Genomic DNA, 17202 nt, shown 5'->3' with positions numbered 1-17202 from the left:
TGCCGCCACGTGCCGTCCGTCCCTCCTCGGAACCTCCGCCCAGGTTTTGAGGCCCAAACCCGTAAACCGTCCGCGGGTAGAGTACTCCATACGTGTTCCCCGCCATCCGACGCATGTCACCGCCGTCCTCGACCGGCCGGCCCGCCAAGTCCTCCTGAGCCTCACTCGACTCACGCGTCTGCCGTCTTGACCCGGTCAACACCGTCACTCCATGTCTTCTTGCACTTGTCGATGTCCCAAGTGTCAGCCACCGTGGCTAGTCACCCGGCCTCTGGGTCCCTCGGTCCAAGCCTCACGTCCGTCCTTCACCGCTCCCAGTCTGTCGGCATAGCACGTCCTCCTTGACCTTCACCTCGCCGTCGACCACCGCATCCGAGCTCCACACCTGCACAACACAAGCCAAAAGACATGTCGCACACATAGCTTTCGCCATGGTAGGGTTAGTCACCACTCAACCCACTTCATGGATCACATTGACAATCACTCATCACAAAACGAACACACAAGGGTACTTGTTAACCTTGTGTTCGCAGCAAGACTGATTTCTGGCAGAAACTTTGGAAGTTGGATTGCCCTCCGAAAATCAAACATTTGTTATGGCGCCTGAGTCACAATACTTTGGCGGTATAGAACATACTGAAGAGGTGGGGGATGAAAATTGACACATGTTGCAGCCTATGTCAAAGATTAGATGAAGATGGAGGTAATTTGTTCCTAAGACGCAAAGAGGTGAAAGATGTGTGGAGGGAACTGAACTTGGAGGCTATTCGGTGTAGATTAGCCGGCTCAGCTAGAGAAATGATGGAGATGATACTCAAGCTGGAAGCAAAAACACAGCTGACTGTTATTCTGCTACTTTGGCTTTGGTGGGATGGGCGCAATAAACTGAGAGAAGAAGGGAGAAGAAGATCGGCTCTGGAGTTAGCGTATATAGCTGCTGCTATGGCAGACAAGTTCCAAGCAAGGGGGCAGCCCAGTCTATTGTCGGATTCTCGACAGGTGCAGACCTGGAACAGGCCACAGCAAGGTGAGCTCAAAATCAACTCGGATGGTGCCTTTGATCCTAACACTGGTATGGGTTGGATGGGGATTCATTATCCGTGATGATCAAGGCATGATGGTATTGGCGGGTACAGGGAAAGCAAATTTCCTACTTGACGCTTTTCATGCAGAGTTGCTGGGCTGTCTGGCCGGAGCCAAAGCTGCTGCACAGTTGGGGATCAGTAAAATTGTGCTGGAAACTGATGCTTTTTTAGTTAAGTCTACTGTAGAGAGTGATGAGTATAGACTTTCGGCATTGGGCGGAGTTATCACTGAGCTTCGGCTATTGCTGATGTCGGAGTTTGAGAGGCTAGAGTACAAGCGTGTCCTAGATTATGTAATAAAGTTGCAAATGCTTTAGCGGCATTTGGGTGTAAATGTCCCCGTGATGATCAAATCACTTGGGGGGATGTACCTCGCTTTGTCGAGAATTTGGTGACCAGCAATTTGGCTGAGTCTAATGAGTAATGAAATCCCTTATTAAAAAAAAGAGCTCGAGTTGCTGCGTAGGAAGTAGGGCACGGAGGTGGGTGGGCTTAGCTTAATCGCCTGGTGGCGAGGGTGGCAGAGGGCGCGTGTGTGAGTAACATAGGAGCGGGAGAGGTTGTAATTAATTTCCAGCTAATCCTTTTTATTAACCAAGTTTTCAATACTTATAGTCAAATACTAACAACCAGCTAACAAACTCACGCAAAGTCTAAAAGATCTAACAAACTAATCTTGATCCTTTCCTGAGAAGCAGGATGTCGCTAGTCAACCCGTGGTGACCACCCGCAAGACGCTTAGACTTAGCCATGGCTACGCTTGCGTCACTGATATACTTGACCCACCATAACACCTTCACACATGCATGACAAGGAGTAAAGGAGCACAAGGAACATATTTCTCTAATACATATTCTTTATTTACCTAACTGTTCTCAGAAAAAATGTATATATATATTGATATTTGATTCATTAATATGCCTTAAGATATATCATCGCAAAGTAGAAAAACAAAGCGTAAAATCATTGTGCTCACAGAAAACTACAGGTACGTAGATAATATTTTACCAGCAATTTGGTGCAGCGATTGGTTTCTACATCGCTCTATTTGATCAGCTGGGGACATCTAGTATCATCCGTACAGCGTACATAATTTTGCTCATCAGCGGAACATTGCATTATTTCTAACTTGCCGTACCATCACTTAATAATTAATTACTACGTAATATATTACTACAATGACCAGAAAAAGGAGAAAAACAAGATAAGTTATCATATAACATTCAACCGCCACAACGACCATATCTATCTATCTATCTACCCTACTAATTCATCACTTTTTTCTTTGCTAAATCCACACCGAAAAACGTCCCCTACTGAGATGCCCCCATTCATCCACCCACAAAATTATACCCAGAAAAACAACATCTTTAAAACGGACTGTTCAGATTGCTTCTAATTTCTTCTCTCTCCTTACTCACCCGCATCCAACGGTCCAGATTAAGTGTGTCAACCTCCTCATCCTCCCGCACGCAGCGAACCATCCGTGTGACTTCGTCCCTACGCTCGCGCTCTGGGTTCGATTCCCACATCCACCTTGTCCTTCCCTTTTTTCCGAAAAAAAACGAAAGTTCAACGCGAGACGGGTCAGGAGACGGCGGCAGCGCCTCCACGCGCAGGAGCGTCCGTGCCTAGGGTTTGGGCGAAGGGCACGGCGGCTGCACATCCTGGCGGCCAGTGCGGCAACCAGATCGCCATATTGCTCGCGCTCGCCGTCGCTCATTGGACACAAGGAACGCTCAAGGAACATCAGTCGGCGGCCGGTGGAGAACTGGAGATCAGGCGGCGGCCGAGCGTGTGCGCCGGTGGAGATCAGGTGGCGGCCGAGCGTCTGCACCGGTCGAGATCAGGCGGCGGCCGAGCGTGTGCGCTGGTGGAGATCAGGCCGCCGCGTTGGCAGGCAGGTGCGTGCAGCTTGCTGATTGCGTTGGCAAGCAGGTGCGTGCAGTTTGCCGAGCGCCAGCGGCCTTCCATCGCTCACAGTCGCGGCCGTTGACAATTGAGCAACACGCCAACGCCGTCCAGCAGAAGCAGCTCACACCGCGCGCTCGCCGTCCGGCTGCTGCATCTCGCCCCGTCTTGCTCCAGTGCGGCAGCTCGCCTCCCTCGCTGCAGGGATCAGGAAGGGAGGACGAGGAGACGCAGCAGATTGACGATCAGGTTAGGACCTCCTGTATGTCTTTCCGTTATGTCTGAAATAACAAGAGCAAGTCTGTACTGCTATTGGCAAGTTATCAAGTCTGTACTCGTAGGTTCATATGTCTGAAATAACAAGAGCAAGTTATTAAGCCCATAATTAACTAAAACCACAAATTTTGTCATGATATTTTTTACGGGCGTTATGACTATGTCAAGCCTGTAATGTTGATTGGTTATGGGGAATGGTAGTAGCTAAAATTATTCGGGCTTTTATGTGTATATATATGGTCATCCACTGGTATTTTTATCATGGTATTTTTTGGCAGCTACTGGCAACAATTCAACAGCTTTTGGTTTCAGCTTATATTGAATAAGCTCAAAAGCAATACTTAGAAGTTAGTTCCCAGATGAAAGATCTTGAAACAAAATATAAACAATTTAAGGAATTCAAAGAGCAGTTAATATTTTTTTCTCCTTGCCATATTCTTTTAGGCATCTTCTTGATATTAGTTTTAGTTAAGTTTGTCTACAGGTCTTGAATCTTCTTGATATTAGTTTTAGTTAAAGGCGTGCAGTGTACCTGTTGACGCTGATTCAGTAATGGCTTCGTGTTCAGACCCTGAACCAGTTCTGTTCATTAATCCCCATTTTTCTTGATTAGTTGTAGCACGCACCTGCATTGCTCTGACAAGAGGTGTTTGAGGGAATGCCTATGAGGTAAATAGCATGTCCTTTGGTCTCCGTGTGTATGTCAGAATGCAAGTTTCAGTTAATTGCTATACATTTTCCTTTAGCAAATTATGGTTTTCATCTCTGAAATTTTGTAGATTGTTAATATGGAATAACTTTGGTTGATTGGTTCCGATCAATGCCTGTGATGCATCACTGGTTTTGTGTTCCTGGTATGTCAACCATATTTTCTGAAATCGGTGTTAAAAGGCTCAATATTTTTAGATGTTTTTGGTCAAATATATTGTACATGATCTAGGGAAGTTGTGATTCCAATTTCATGTCAATCGGAATTGGATTTTTTTTGTTGATTTTGTCAAATAGTGAAATAGATGGAGTGATTCCAATTTCATGTGAATTCTCCTTTCATTTGTTTTTCAGTGTGTCAGTCCACAGCAGCTCAACTCTCCTTTCATTTTCAGAATAATGGTAATAGCTTGCTCGATTTGATTTCATTTTTTTCTCTTTGCAGTACTTAGTAGCAACAGTTGGACACCTTTTTATTCTGGTGCCCAGCAATTCAACAATAGCAAAGCCAATAGAACCAGCAACTTGGAATCCTTCGCGGTTGGTTGCTCGACAGGAGCCACAGGTTTACTTCACAAATTGGTGCTCCTTTGATTCTATTTTTTTTTCATTACAAATACTGAATCTTTTCGTTCTATGATTCTTAGTGTTATGATTAATTTTTTCTAGAGACCACCGTAGCGTTAGCACAGGCAATATACTAGTCCAGTAAAAAGAACAGTATTACATCCAGTGATAGGAAATTGAAGTTTCCATGCATGGTTCTTCAAATTTCAACAAGCGCAAAGTTTCTTAAGAGAAAATAAACGCACATGCGGCCTAGCTTACTTTCCCTAGGCGTGCAAATAGCACTAGTCTGGTGACCACATCACAAGAAATAGTGACATACAGACAGAGACCTAATGGTAAACTTCAAAGCTTCCTTGCAGCTAGCCAGGAAGAACTTGTGCAGATACCTTTAGGACCAGTTCTGTATGTACTACTTCTGCACTCCATAGCCCACCAAGAGGTCATTTCAGATTTTCAGGTCGGAGGGTAGCTCCCCCACGGATCTATTGCAAAATCTCGTGATGGCAGCGAGGGTGCGTCGAGCAGCAGGAGTTACCAAATTAATGACCACACTTACTGGCTGCCTGAACTGTCTGTTTTGCTGCTGAAGACGACGGACGTATCGCATAGATTCTGTTGGAATATCGTAGTTGATGATAATGGGAACCTGCGGTATTGCACTGGTGCCTCGATGGTCAGTGGTTATGAGAATACTGGATGACCCAGACTTCAACTTCTGGATGGCTGTGGCCCTGGCACGCTGATCCATGCCATCATGGCTTGCCGAGACAGTGTAATGATTGCCAACATCTTTTGCGAGGGACACGGCCTTATCCTTTGTGTTCACATAGATGATAAGTCGTTGTTCCACCCCTGTGATATTGCAAAGATCATACAGTTTTCCTAGTTTCAGTTCTTCATTCTCAACTGTCAGATAGTACTGCTTGACATTCTTTAGTTCTTCATCTCTTGGGACAATGACTGCCACATGCTTATCCATGAATCTGTAGCTAGTCTGCATAGTTTCATTGGAATAGGTAGCAGAGAAGAGCCCAACCTGAATTTTCTTTGGGAGATGCAGGATAATATTATAGATCTGCAAGAAAGATGGCCAGTCATAAGTTAATCAAGTATGGGCAGGGCCATCAGATTGTAGCATATGAGCATAGCAAGATAGCTTATATTTGGCTCATGCATTCTATGATACTACTAGTCATACATTATGATTACCACAATAGAGATGGTAGGTAATAAAACTAACCTGATCCTTGGAACCTCCTGTGAGTAGTTCATCTGCTTCATCCAAAAAAAGCATTCTAATTGTTAGAATAATCTACTGCTTCCTTGTGTGAACACACAGCAAGGGAAGGCGGCGCCGAAAATGCCCGTGTTGTGGTACTGTAGCCGCTGTCAGAGGCAAGCGCCGAACGGCTCACCAGCCGCACTGTAGCCACATGCAGGGACAGGCACAGAAGTCAGTCCTGCTATGTTATCTAGTTACTGTTACAGCATGTGCGTTGTACTAGTACTAGATAGATAGAATTGTATAAATAGACTACCACGGCAACTCAGTAAAGAGAGTTCATATTTGACATCTCCCATACAGGGCTTCGGCCAACGCTGGGGTCTTGTATTGTGCGTGTATGCTCTGTTCTCCCTCTTCTTCAACCTCTAGCTATAGTGTGTGGGGACGGACAACGCTTGTTCGTGGTCGGCTTAGCTAGTGGGAGCTTAGCAACACTAGTGGGTGCTCGGCAAGACTGGTGAGTGGTTCACTCACCTGAGCCGATGATCCTATGGGCTAACTGTGTTCCAGCATCATCACCATTGGTCAGCTAGATGAGCGCGGTAGCAAGGTACTGATCAAGGACGGAGTCCTTAGGATCAGAGACCGGGAGCAGCGACTTCTTGCCAAGGTGAAGAGGTGCCTGCACTAGTTGTACCTGCTCGACCTCAAGGTAGAGCAGCCGGTGTGCCTGGCGGGAAGGCACACCGAGGAACCGTGGATGTGGCAAGTGCGGTTCGGACATCTCAGCTTCGACGCGCTTGGTCGGCTGGAGAAGATGGTCCAAGGGCTACCCCACATCAAGCACGGAGGCGAGCTGTGTGACAGCTGTCTGGCTGGGAAGCAGAGGAGGCTACCATTCCCAAAGGCGGCCAAGTATCGCGTGAAGGACGCTCTCGAGCTCGTCCACGGCGACCTCTGCGGGCCGATCACACTAGCTACAAACGATGGTCGGTGGTACTTCCTCCTGCTCGTGGATGATTGCAGTCGCTACATGTGGCTACAACTCCTAACGAGCAAGGACGAAGCGAAGGCGGCGATCAAGAAGTTCAAGACGCGCGTGGAGGCCCAGAGCGGCAAGAAGCTCCGCACGCTGAGGACTGATCGTGGCGGCGAATTCACTTCGGTGGAGTTCGCTGCGTACTGCGTGGATCAGGGTGTGGTGCGACACCACACCGCACCGTACTTGCCACAACAGAATGGCGTGGTGGAGAGGCGGAACCAGACGGTGGTCGGCATGGCCTGATCCATGATGAAGGCTAAAGGCATGCTGGCAAGGTTCTGGGGGGAGGCAGTGACCACGACGGTGTTCATCCTCAACCACGCTCCGACCAAGGCCCTGACGGGCAAGACGCCGTTCGAAGCTTGGTATGGGTGCAAGCCGATCGTGTCCTTCCTCCGGACATTCGGCCGCATCGGCCACGTCAGGAAGACGAAGCCGAACCTCACCAAGCTAGAGGACAGGAGAACACCCATGGTGTTCCTAGGCTACGCAGAGGGTGCCAAGGCATACTGGCTCTACGACCCACGCGGAGACAAGGTTCTTGTCTCGCGCAACGTCGTGTTCGACGAGAAGACGGCTTAGGACTGGAGCAGTCCGAGCACGGGGGAAGCTGGCGGCTTCACCAGCACCTTCGGCGTCGAGCACTTGGTCATCCACGGTGGTGGAGACGCTGGGGAAGGGGTGCCGAGCACCCCAGAAGGGGTGCCAAGCACTCCAGCGGCAGAGCCGAGCACTCCTAGGGCAGTGTTGAGCACTTCAAGAGGGATGCCGAGCACTTTGGGAGGAGTGCCGAGCACTTTGGGAGGAGTGCCGAGCACTTCGGGAGGAGTGTCGAGCACTCCTGGAGGGATGTCAAGCACGCTAGGAGTGGCGCCGGGAGGTTCTACAGTGGTGGCGACCACTCCAGGACACGTGCCGAGCACTCCCGTGGCGGAGCCAAGAGGTCTTGCAGTGGTGCCGACCTCTCCAAGACTGAGGCTGAGCACTCCTACAGTGGTGCCGAGCACTGCAGGAGTAGTGACGAACTGTCCAGAAGTAGTGTCGAGCACTACAACCAGGGTGCCGAGCACTCCAGGTGCTGTGCTGAGCACTCCGGCGGAACAGGGAACTCCATCGATGCCGATCGAGTTCGCCTCACCTCTAAGTGACATCACAGAGTTCATGGATGCCTTCCACGAAGGTGAGGAGGTGCGGTTCCATAGGCTGGATGACATCGTCGGTGGCACAGGACCCTCAGGACTGGTTGGTCGGCTGCTCAATGACGCAGAGCTGCTGCTCGTCAGTGCAGAGGAACCACCCATGTTCGCGCTGGCCGAGCGGGACGAAAACTGACGATGAGCAATGCTGGAGGAGATGAAGTCGATCGAGGAAAACGAGTCATGGCAGCTCGTGGATCCACCTCCAGAATGTCGTCCGGTCAGCTCGAAGTGGGTGTATAAGGTCAAGCGGGACGAGCTCGACGCCATTGTCAAGCAAAGGCGCACCTCGTCGCCCGAGGCTTTGTTCAGCGCGAGGGCATCGACTTCGAGGAGGTCTTTGCACCAGTAGCGCGCATGGAGTCGATCCGTTTGCTAGCCTTGGCAGCAGCAAAGGACTGGCGCGTCCATCACTTGGACGTTAAATCGGCCTTCCTCAACGGCGAGCTGGTGGAGACGGTCTTCGTCAGGCAACCTCCAGGTTTCACCGTCAAGGGAGAGGAGAACAGGGTGCTTCGACTACGCAAGGTGCTCTACAGATTGCGGCAGGCCCCACGAGCATGGAACGCCAAGCTTGACGCCATGCTAGGCGAGCTTGGGTTTCAACGGTGTGCAACCAAGCACGCGCGCTACACGCGGCGACGGGGGAAGGAGGAGCTCGTCGTCGGCGTGTATGTGGACGACTTGATCGTCACCGGCGCACGCACGGAGGACATCAACGGCTTCAAGCACGATATGGCGGCTCATTTTCGAATGAGTGATCTCGGCGCACTCTCCTACTACCTCGGCATCGAGGTGAGACAGGGGAAGGAGGAACTCACGCTCGGTCAGAGCGTGTATGCCTCCAAGCTGTTGGAGCGGAGCAGCACGACTGAGTGCAAGCCATGCATAACTCCAATGGAGGAGCGGCTGAAGCTGACGAAGGCCAGCACTGCGGCGAAGGTGGATGCAACACTCTACCAGAGCATCGTCGGCGATATGCGCTACCTAGTCCACACGAGGCCGGACATTGTGTTCGTCGTGGGCTACGTCAGTCGCTTCATGGAGGATCCCAGAGAGGATCACTGGGCTGCGGTGAAGCGGCTACTACGCTATGTCAAGGGGACGGTAGATCATGGGATCACCTTCCCAAAGACCGGTGGGAGTAGGCTGCAGCTCATGGTGTTCAGCGATGCAGACATGGCGGGGGTCATCGACGGACGACGGAGCACCTCGGGCGTGCTCGTCTTCCTTGGATCGGCCCCAATTTCATGGCTATCGCTGAAACAGAAGGTGGCGACGCTATCTATGTGCGAGGCGGAGTATGTAGCGACAGCCACAGCGGCATGCCTAGTTGTGTGGCTACGCCGACTGTTGGGCGAGCTGACCGGCGTGGAAGCTCACCCACCAGCACTGATGGTGGACAACCAGCCCGCCATCGCCCTCGCGAAGAATCCGGTTCTACACGACCAGAGGAAACACATCGACGTGAAATTCCACTTCCTCAGGGACTGTGTCGATGGAGGGCAGATCGTCATTGAGTTCGTCGAAACTAGTCGGCAACTCGCGGACGTCCTCACCAAGCCGCTCAGACGTCTTCGACTCACGGAGCTGAAGGAGATGATCGGCATGGAGGGGGTACAAGGGATAGCAGTAGGATTAGGGGAAGAATTGTTAGAATAATCTACTGTTTCCATGTGTGAACACACAGCAAGGGAAGACGGCGCCGAAAAGACCCCCTGCTGTGGTACTGTAGCCGCTGTCAGAGGCTGGCGCCGAACGGCTCACCTACCGCACTGTAGCCACATGTAGGGACAGACGCATAAGTCAGTCCTGCTGTGTTATCTAGTTACTGTTACAGCATGTGCGTTGTACTAGGACTAGATAGATAGAGTTGTATAAATAGACTAACACGACAACTCAGTAAAGAGAGTTCAGATTTGCCATCTCTCATACAGGGCTTCGGCCAACGTTGGTGTCTTGTACTGTGTGTGTATGCTCTGTTCTCCCTCTTCTTCAACCTCTAGCTATAATGTGTGGGGACGGACAACGCTTGTTCGTGGTCGGCTTAGCTAGTGGGTGCTCGGCAACATTAGTTGGTGCTCGGCAAGACTGGTGAGTGGTTCACTCACCTGAGCCGGTGATCCTATGGGCTAACACTAATGTGGTCTATAGACAATGCATGCCTTTGCAGCACGTCAAGAATGCAATCAGGGGTGCCAACTAAAACCTGAACTCTCCTTGACATAGTTTTGCTGCTCCGCATGGGCACTTGTTCCTCCTGTACAAGTTTGAGCTGTAACACCAAGGAATTGACCAAGTGCTCTAATAATTTTCAGTCTCTTGTGCTAAGTCGGGTGTTGGTACAAGGATCAAAGCCTGGCATTCTGCAGATCCATAATCAAGTCGCTGCAGTACACCGGTGCAAATTGTCTCAGTTGTTCCAGACAAAGACCGATGGACCACACCAAAGCCCTTGCATAACGGCACAATTCCTCTTTGATGGACCACCGAAGGCTTCCCCAGACCTTAAAAAAATGCACAAATAATGTTTCCAGCCCAGAAATAAATGCACAAATAATGCTGGTATAGGAATAATTACCATATTTATATATTCCCTTGAGTAGATTCTCCTGAAGACCCATCTCACTGAAACTTTCATAGATAACAACTTCCTTGGAACTTGAAAGTAGCCTATATCACACCATGTATATAGGAAAGTTAAATATATTTCTTATATGACAGCTAATGTGAATATGAATATGAATGTCATGGCTAATGAGTAAACAAATAAGCTGAAGCAAATAGACAAACAATAAAGTGGTAGATCCCGCCATACCGTGTGTCTATTTTGGATGCAAATGTAAGATATGGGATAAAAAACAAGTATCAACAAAGATATCTAATAACAGTTATGTTATAACAAAAAAAAGTAACAAATGGGACTGTTTACCAAATTTCCTAAGAAACATCATCAAAGCATTGCACTAAAGGGATGAGATCAAACCCTCTCGTTACTCATCTAAAATCCATCACAGGGAAATCAGTGCTTCCAAAAAAAACATAGCAGCTAATAGCTGCTAATAACTTCTAGGGTTTAGAATTGAGGCTTGAGTGATTGTCTAGAGTTGTATCTTTCATTCTTTCTTTGTGTGTGATTGTTTCAATTGGCTGTACTCTTTCATATGTGAATGCGGGAGGCCATAATGTTGTTATTCCCTAATCTAAAATAACTATTAGCTACCTAATTATTAGCAAGGGTTGTTTGGATCTACCTGCTAGGTAGTTGGATAGTTGATTGGATGTGCATATGAACTATTAGCACCTACTAGCACCCCTCCATCAACTAATGAACTAACTTTTATTAGGTTCACCGGCTAATAAGTGGCAGGTCTATTAATTAGCAGGCCTATTAGGATCCTCACCAGCTAATTGTAGCTGCTAACTATTAGCGGCTTACCGATAATGCAAGGATCCATACATGCCTATAGTGCCTAGTCAGGTTAGGGACTGATTAGCCTAACCAATTGCGATCAATTAGATGACCAAGTAACAATATTGCCAAATACATTGACGCATTTTCCTTCTACATTAAACTCACATAAATTATTTAAAGAAAGTAATGAACATTTCATTACAAAATTAGATGGATAAGGGATTCTCACTCACCTTTGGTATGTTTAGTGATCAACTCATCTCTCGGAGTTCTTGATGTGTTTCCTAATATTTGTGTCTTCTTCGAGTTGATTGTAGGGGCAGCTACATTATTGCACTCAGTATCTCTGCATGCTCCATGCTTTTCGGCCTTTTTACTTTCCCCTACTGGAGTTATTTCTTCCATAATCAGTTCCCTATTGGGTTCCATTTTTGAACAATCTTTTTGAGCCAGCATATCACATCCAGTTGAGGCTCCAGTCCTTGTGGCATTACTGCTGCTATGTGGAGCCACTTCTTTATCCATTTTATTTGATGGGCTCTTGTTTATTGCTTCAGTAACTTGCTGCTTCTTACCTCTCCTTTTGAATACATGTTTGATAGGAGGCTTTTGTATACCTTCAGGAAAGTGTCAACAAAATGATGTCAGAAAGCAAAAAAAAATGACCAAATAGTCCTATAACACCGAACACATTCTCCTACAGGTCTTTATATTAGGAATAAAATCTAAAAATCAAACCATCGTGCTTTTTCACCTCTAAAGTGCTCTTCTCCAATCATGCTTCATGGACTTGGGCCAATGGATTGCACCCCTTCAGGTTTTGAACTTTCTGTTGCTGTTTTCTCAGAGTTTGTTATTGTGGCTGCTGGAGCACTTATTTTGTTTTCTTTAGCCTTTCCATTTTATCTTGACTCTTCAATGCCCTTCGGCTCTTCCAGCACTATACTTTGTGTTGCTGTTTTCTCAGAGTTTGTTATTGTGGCTGCTAGAGCACTTATTTTGTTTTCTTTAGCCTTTCCATTTGATCTTGACTCTTCAATGCCCTTCAGCTTTTGTATACCTTTAGGAAAGTGTCAACAAAAATGATGTCAGAAAACCAAACAAAAATTGACCAAATTGCTAGTCCCATAACACCGAACACATTCTCCTACATTTTTTATATATTTTTTATTAGGAATAAAACCTACAAATAAAACCATCATGCTTATTCACCTCTGAAGTGCTCTTCTCCAATCATGCTTCGTGGATTTGGGGCTATGGGTTTTGAACTCTCTGTTATTGTTACCTTAGAGTTTGTTATTGTGGCTGCTGGAGCACTTATTTTGTTTTCTTTGGCCTTTCCATTTGATCTTTACTCTTCAATGCCCTTCGGCTCTTCCAGCAATATACTTTTTGCTGCATGCAGTTCCTTTTTATGCTCCTTGTCTAACTCCTTATTTTTATGTTTCATACCTTCTGTTTTGTCTTGTACTGCTGTGACCATTACTAGTTTTGAAGACCATCCAAATGCAAAGTAGTAAGAGAAGGGAGCACCATCAAAACTTCTGAATGATGTCTTCAGCCTAATAGGCTCCTTATCTCCAACTTCCAAACTTTCCTCATCCACATCCATCAACACTCCAAATGCAGAAGCAACCTGATATAACTCCTTCCAGTTTCTATATATTCTTGGGATCCCACACACTAAAAGCCACTCTTCAACCAAGTCAAGACTTCCATCGTCGCTTTCCTTCCACCTTGTTACAGTCAATTGCACCTCCTTATTATGCAGTAATGTTTCAATCTTAGTGTTCTTTAAACAACTTATTAAGTCATCCTCCGAGCTGAAGGCAGCCATGAAAGTCATATTGCATTCTCTCCTGAACTCCCAATTGCCAGAAAGCTTCCAAAACATATTGAGTTCATCTTTCAATATAACCTTGTCCAAGTTAGTGACATTAGATTTTATGAGAACATAGTGATGGTAAAATTTCTTCTTTGCAACAATCTCATCTGAAGGCTGAATAATGGTAAATGGAAATTTTGTAGCATAACCAAATTGATGTGCTGCAAAAACAAGTTTGTACTTTATCTTGCACTAATCCAAGTTGTGTGACCTCTCATTGCAAGCAAAACACCCCTTTTTATCAGATAAAGTAACACATAGTTCTTCTGGTGTGGCCTTTTCGATGCCCCTACTTTGCACAGCTTGTGATGAAATACATCCTTCAGTCCTTTCCAAAACCAGATGCATGCCCTCAGGCTGTCCTCCCATGTTATGCTACTTCTTGTATCAAAGCCAAGTAAGAAGCTGATGTCCAAAGAGAAAAAAGAGTGAAATCAGTGTAAACCTCAAATATGGAAAGCAAGGGTAACTTTGGATTCAGTAAAAAAAAATGAGATCTTTCTTCTACAGCACATGTTCACCATCGATATCAATAGCTATGCAGGCATGTACATCAGCTCATATGTATTGTCATGCAACACTATCATATATTTGTAACTATGAGAAAGTTGCTTGATGACAGATATCGTGAGTTCAAGATTTCTCAAAACTTGGCATAACAAAATAAACATAGTTACTGTATGCACTTCAACCAAAAGAAAATTGCAAACAATTTTTCCTCTACAATGTTAGACAAACACTTTAAAGTATTATTTCTAGGTTTTCACACAAAAACAAACACAATAGACATATGATTGAGTACTTGATGGCATCGAACGAAATAGTGGATACATAAACCTAAAAAAGAACAGTGGGTATATATGCAAGCTGAGCAAACAAGACAATTATTATTCTTGATTCAAATATACCATATTTGGTATCTTTCTTCTATGGCACATGTTCACTATCGATGTCTAATACACAGAAGTACTTGAGCACCCTCATGACCACACATTCTAAAAATAGTATGGTAGCTCAATTAGGAACTAGAAGATAGAAACTATATAGTGCCGGCAACCAACTACCATTACTAGATAATCACTAGCTACTATTGATTGAACAGAGTTACAGAGCTATAGAAACTCAAAGAACATTTAACATCAAGAGTAGATATGCATGCAAAAGAATCAATTGTTTCCATATTTAAAAACATCTTCAACACCGCCAACCCAAGAGCTAAACAAATAAATGATCGAAAATATTCGCTGGAGACCACCCTCACATAAGGACCAAGCTCCAAACAAGTAGATCAATGTAACACCCCAGGTGTTTGCCACCAGTTAAGCAATGGGTTTGAGCTCAAACTTGGCATATTAAGTGATGATGAAGATGTCAAGGTCAAACCTATAGAAACGAGCCCCAACCTAAACTTGGATATTGCACCTTTGCTCGCCTATAGACCCCTTTTCAAGATATATGCTTGGGTGGTGTGATTGGGATATCTTCATGTGTCTCACATCAATACCCATCTATATTGGGCACTCGAAAAGTTTCATGAAGTTTGGAATCAAGAAGTCACATGAAATGACGAGTTATGTCCTTGCTTGAATTATTTTATAAAGTGAATGGAATTCTCGATCGTCAACCAAATCTTGCAACCATGCCCAAATGACTCTAGATGAACTCTACAACAAAAGTCATGAAAGGTTCATGTTGGGCAAATGCCAAGAAAATGCTCCAATGGATCAAAAAGGATAATTTAAGCTTCATCGTGATCCTACTTTGGTCAAAGCAGAACAGCAGGATCTATATCAGTTTTGAGGATGGACATTAAATGAAAGTTGTAGTCCATATCATGTAGAACAAACTTTGTTTTTGGATGAAGAGCTAGATCATCTTGGAAGTAAGTCAAATCGAGGTCACAAGATCGAATTTGCTGCTGATTTCAGCACTTAGAAATATTCTAAGTCTAGAAATTCATCGCCATCGGCATTGACGTCTCGCGTTCTCCAAATTTTGTTAAGCAACTCGATTTGGTCCAAAGATAAAAATTGGAGTGTACATGATGGCGAAGAGCATGTATAAAGATGGCACTCAGTTGACTTCATTTTGGCTATCAATTTTTGGAAGTTGTTAATCGCCGTTAATGCAATGACAATGCTGTCTTGGAGTGTCATTAACCACTAATATGCTGCCCCAATGGCTATGACCCCTGAATCAAGTTTGTAGAGCATCAGAAGAAGAAGAATTTTGCTTCAAGGCCCATAGCCCAGTTCGGAGCAGAGCTGGCCCAAAAACGGACTCTAAGGCGGGCACAGTGACGCTCACCACGTTGAAAGCTCTAGTTTGGTTTTGATAAATTGATGAAACCCTAAGTGCTAACCTTGTTCATCAAGTGATCATGAGATAGGTAGCACACTTCAAGTAGAGAAGCAAATGAAGATCATAACATGACAATGGTGATAGCATGGAGATGATCAAGGGCTTAAACTTGAAGAGAAGAAAGAGAAAAACAAAAAGCTCAAGGCAAAGGTATAACTTGTAGGAGCTATTTTGTTTTGGTGATCAAGACACTTAGAGAGTGTGATCACATTTAGGTTTGATAGCCGTACTATTAAGAGGGGTGAAACTCGTATCGGAATGCGGTTATCAAAGTGCCACTAGATGCTCTAACTCATTGCATATGCATTTAGGATCTAGTGGAGTGCTAACACCCTTGATAATATTTGTGAAAATATGCTAACACATGTGCACAAGCTCGGTGGGATTCAACGCTTTCAGAAAAATGAAATGCCTATTTTCTATTGCGCCGGATGCAAATTCTTGGTGGTTGGCACATTGGAGCAAGGGTGGAGAAGATAGAAGTGAGAACAGAGTTGATGCCAGCGTCGGTCCAGTGACCGGACGATGAATCCAGAAGCACCGGACGCTGACTGCCTGCGTCCGGTCGCGTTGACTGTCGGTACAGTGGCTAGGGTTTACCATCGGACGCTGGCTATGTCCGGTCGAGGTGGACCGAATGCGTCCGGTCGAGGAAAACCAGGTTTCGACCCTTACTGTACTCGACCGGACGCTGAGGTTCCAGCGTCTGGTCAGTTTTAACCGGATGCGTCCGGTCGAGGTCGGTACCTTACTGGAAACGACCGGACGCTGGGGGTTCAGCGTCCGGTCAGTTGAAGCTGCTGCGTCCGGTCAGCGTCATAGCCGTTGGAATCTGACGAACAGCATTTGAAGGCGATGACACGTGGCGTCCATCGGGCGACCGGACGCTGAGGGTCAGCGTCCGGTCAGTATGACCGGAGCGTCCGGTCAGAGCACGTTTTGCCCAGTGAAGGGGTATAACGGCTCTATTTGATGGGGGCTCTATTTATAGCCCCATGGCCGGCTCAAGGGAAAACTCTTGCACATTTTCATTGACATAGCAACCTTGTGAGCCTAGCTAAAGGACTCCCACTCATCTACATCATTGACTCATCATCATAGTGAGATTGGGAGTGATCCAAGTGCATTGCTTGAGTGATTGCATCTAGAGGCACTTAGTGATCATGTTTCGCTGCGGATTTCGCTTGTTACTCTTGGTGGTTGCCGCCACCTAGACGGCTTGGAGCAGCAAGGATCGTTGAGTGGGTTTGGATCTACCTGCTAGGTAGTTGGATAGTTGATTGGATGTGCATATGAACTATTAGCACCTACTAGCACCCCTCCATCAACTAATGAACTAACTTTTATTAGGTTCACCGGCTAATAAGTGGCAGGTCTATTAATTAGCAGGCCTATTAGGATCCTCACCAGCTAATTGTAGCTGCTAACTATTAGCGGCTTACCGATAATGCAAGGATCCATACATGCCTATAGTGCCTAGTCAGGTTAGGGACTGATTAGCCTAACCAATTGCGATCAATTAGATGAC

General features: G+C 46.2%; 1 pseudogene; it reads right to left on the bottom strand.

The window, feature by feature from the left end:
* Positions 1 to 292: 292 nt before the first annotated feature.
* LOC136465359 (eukaryotic initiation factor 4A-2-like) lies at positions 293 to 13682 on the bottom strand (annotated as a pseudogene).
* Between the last annotated feature and the right edge of the window lie 3520 nt (positions 13683 to 17202).

This window comes from Miscanthus floridulus, chromosome 7 (assembly GCF_019320115.1).
Source record: "Miscanthus floridulus cultivar M001 chromosome 7, ASM1932011v1, whole genome shotgun sequence".
NCBI classification, from domain to species: Eukaryota; Viridiplantae; Streptophyta; class Magnoliopsida; order Poales; family Poaceae; genus Miscanthus; species Miscanthus floridulus.
Note: the sequence above shows the minus strand (reverse complement) of the source record. Positions and strands in the feature narration are given on the sequence as shown.